This window comes from Fukomys damarensis, unplaced genomic scaffold (assembly GCF_012274545.1).
Source record: "Fukomys damarensis isolate Sample0158 unplaced genomic scaffold, DMR_v1.0_HiC HiC_scaffold_14, whole genome shotgun sequence".
In the NCBI taxonomy this organism is placed as follows: Eukaryota; Metazoa; Chordata; class Mammalia; order Rodentia; family Bathyergidae; genus Fukomys; species Fukomys damarensis.
The window spans coordinates 4,012,687-4,016,425 of record NW_022900926.1 but is presented as its reverse complement, the minus strand read 5'-3'; the positions used below and the strand labels follow the sequence as shown (position 1 = coordinate 4,016,425).

At 38.0% G+C, this 3,739-nt stretch overlaps 1 long non-coding RNA gene across 1 annotated transcript in view; it reads left to right on the top strand.

Annotated features, from left to right (window-relative positions):
* The window catches only part of LOC104872100, a 25,557-nt gene extending 22,646 nt beyond the window's left edge, over positions 1-2,911 (top strand). The window contains exon 4 of the long non-coding RNA XR_783056.3: positions 289-2,911. This is a non-coding gene — a long non-coding RNA (uncharacterized LOC104872100). The remainder of the gene's footprint in view (positions 1-288) is intronic.
* Positions 2,912-3,739: the final 828 nt, after the last annotated feature.

Below are 3,739 nucleotides of genomic sequence, written 5' to 3'. Positions count from 1 at the left end.
TAGTATGAGTGCCACCCCCTTTCATTTCTGGCATTGGACAGGTTAATCTTCTCTCTCTTTTTTGTCTAATTCAGTCTAGTAAATTTGTCAGTTTTAGTAAACTTTTCAAACAATCTTTTATTTCATTGAACTTTTTCAGCTTTTTAGTTTTCTGCTTCATTGATTTTTCTCTGCTATTTATTGTTTCCTCTATATTGATTTTTCTTAGGTTTGTTTTTGCTGCTTTTATCTGGTTTCTTTATATAGACATTTATATTATTGATTTGAAATTTTGTTTTTTCTCTTCAGCTGCTGTCTACAAATTTTGATGTGTGGTGTATTCATCTTCATTGAATCTTCACCATTTTCTCTAACGCATAAGATCTGATGTTGACATTTATTTTCAAGACCAAGTGCATCAGAAGATGTGTCTGTAAAGCTTAGGACAATCAAGTCTAGGGTGTGTGAGTGGAGAGGCTTTTGATTCTTCCAGCTTCATTTCTACTCTTTGTCAAGCATTCCAGCCAAAGCTAACAGAGTGCAGTGTTTCGTCATGCCAAGAGCAGAGGAGTACAAAGTTCTTCAAGATTTTGGAAAAGATGATTAACTACTTAATCAGAAATTCTCTCACTCCAGACAGTTCGATTAGATTAACTGGCAGTTCAGTGAAACAGTCCTGAAAAGACACTTTCCTTTTCCATTTTTGCTTATTGTCCCCATGGCTAAAGAGCAAACACTGTTCTAAGGCAACAAATAACTGGGTAAGATGGTATCACAATTACACCGAATTCTGAAGCTCTTGCCTTTTCCAGTGGAATGGTATCATGTTAGGAAATAACGTACAAACGTTAAAATACACACACATTGTTTTTGACAGTATTCTTGTTTTTTGGCATGAAAAAACTTTGGAGTAGTGCTATAATTTTTATGACAAATGTAGGCTTGTGTGTGTCTTGGGTCTTTCACGGTACATCTTTGCAGGAGTTGAAGATAATATTCTTGATTCAGGCCGCAAAGCTAAGAGTATAATCCTGGTTTGAACTACGGGGCCACTTATGGCACTAAAGTGGAAAGAGAAACAGAGAAACACAGATCCGTAGTACAGTTTTGAAGGCTTAATCTATATTTTCAACATTAAATAGTAGGGGATATATTTAATTGATTGCAATTAATTTTCCCTTGATAATAAAGGAGAGCCAGGCAGGTAACTATAGGTTTTTTTCATTGCTAATGTTTTCTATTGCTGAATATTTGGTGTACGTTGTGGACCTGTTGCTGATACTTTAGGGAAAAGTAAGATGAAAAGCAAACCAACCAACCAGTACCATCTCTTGAGTGATCAACATGGGTCCGGGCAATCCCAAGTGGGTGCTGCCTCTTTGCTGACCTCCAGTGCCTCCTGTTTATACTTGGGTAGCAGCACTTTTCATGTTGAAGTTCATACTTTAGTTAGGTCTACATAAAGTGGATATTTTTAAAACCACCATTTCAATCCTTAGTGATGAGGTCAATATTGTATTCACTTTTATCTCTCACTGTGTCTAAGAGCAGTGTGTTAGCTGTTAAATTCAAATGAACAAAAGATTGTAAGCTTGAGCGACTCATTTCCGATATAAAGAACAAAGGATGTGAAAAGAACATTAAAAAATTACCAGGCAATGCAGAGTGATGTAAAATATGACACAAATGAACCTTAAAATGTGTTCAAGAAATGATGATAGCTTCATAAAGTTGAAACTCAAGGGCTGGGGATTTAGCTCAGCGGTTCCACCATCTGCCTCACAAGCACAAGGACCCGAGTTTGGTCTCCGGTACCAAAAAAAGATGAAACTCAAATAGGTGGAAATATTGTTTCTGTTGCAACTATGTGGACTATTGGATCCTTCAGCTTCCCTGTTGCTGGGAAAAAACACATGACAGGCCCGACTTAACAGAGGAGAGGTTACTTTGGCTCGCAGTTCCCACGGTTTCAGTCCACGGTGAGCTGGCTCTGAGGCGGGCGCATCAAGGAAGAAGGGCGTGGTGGAGCAGAGCTGCTCACTTCATGACAGTTCAGGAAGCAGAGCTCCAGGTGAGAGCACCAGGGAGAGACAGAACCTCCACCAGCTGCCACCAGTGACCTCCTCCTCCAGCTGGACCGCACCTAGGTGGCACCCTGGGCTGTGAGCAGCAGTGGAGTAACCCACTGAGGAGAATGGCACCACCAATGACCTCTGCAGGAGCCTCTTTATCCACGCAGGATGATGAGATTAGCTGGGACGACCGTCATCACTGAATATGATACACCGTACGTACACTCGTGAGCAAAATTCCTTCATTTCTCAGCTGGACAGTCACCTTTGTTTTAGAAACCGAAGCTGCTCAGAAGATTCACTGAACTACTTATATTTTGACTGGCAATTTCTGCTACCTAAACAAGGAAACATATGGCTTCATATTAATTTTCTAAATAAAGATGCTGGAAATCAGCACTAATAATATTTTTAGGAAATATTACTTCACTGCGTTACAATAACAGTAAGTAAAACAATCATAATTGAAGACAACAAAAAGGAATGGAAATTATCGCCCCCAAATGTGATGGTCTTGAACCTATCATCATTAGCTTTTGGTGAGAATCAAATATTCAGAGTATTTTCACATGTGTAGTAATTCAAATATTTTATTCATAAAGTTATTTACACATAAATAGGATATATAGGAATTTTAAGAGAATTTTTTGTTCAAATATTTCTTTAGGGTGACCCCCAAGGTGATCTGGTGTAGCTTCCTCATAACATTTAAAAAAGAAAGCCGAACTCAAGGGAAATATTACTGTGTTACATAAAGGGCAATGTCCCAAGAGAAGCAGAAAGTTTGAACTCAAGTTCTGTCACTTGCTGAACAAATTCTGGCTAATCTTACACCTCAACATCTCCAAACTTCCATTTTCTCATCTGTAAAATGAGAGGGGTTGAGCTGGGTTGGAGACTTTCCTGGTTTAGCTTTTCATACCTCTAAGTAGATGTTTGAACTCATAATATATTTTACAAATGAAACAATGAGTCCCAGGAGGCTAGCAGACATTTAGCTTAAAATATAAATTCATTGGTTAGGCAGCATTTATATAAAAATAAAGGGTACTTTAGTGTTTCAAAGTGTGAGGTTTTTAAAAGAAAGCAATAAAAAGCAATCATCCATAAACTTAGAGAGACTCAGACATGATTTTTGTAATTGTTTCTCCTTCCCAGTAATAAAAACCATGATTGTTCCTAGTATCTTCAGGGTATTCAGTGAAAAAATAATTATGCATTCTATGAAGAGAACTCTGAAGATGAAAAGCACTCAAAAATGCAAGATTTTATTACTGTCCTTTGACTTTCAACAATGCTTTTCCCAAGTGCTTTTCTGGATTTAAAACATATTTAGGCATTTCTGTTGTCCAATTCTCTTTCTAAACCCATTATTTTTAGCTGGCTAACAGTTTGTTATTCTTTAGGATAAAATAGTTTAGTTTCACAGCGGCTCAGCCAAGGAGACTGTGAAACAGTCAAACATCTTCTGGTGAGGCTCTTGTCGCCAGCATGGCCCTCAACCCTTTCCCAGTTTCAGAGCTACCATTTCACGGGTGATGCAATAATGGTACATTAAAAATTTAAGCAAAACAGAAAGCAGCGAAGAAGGGAAGAAAATATCACCCTCGCCGAACATAATCTCGAAATAATCCCCATCACTTTTAGGTAAATACTTCTCCAGACATTCCATCTTCTGTTCTGTGTGT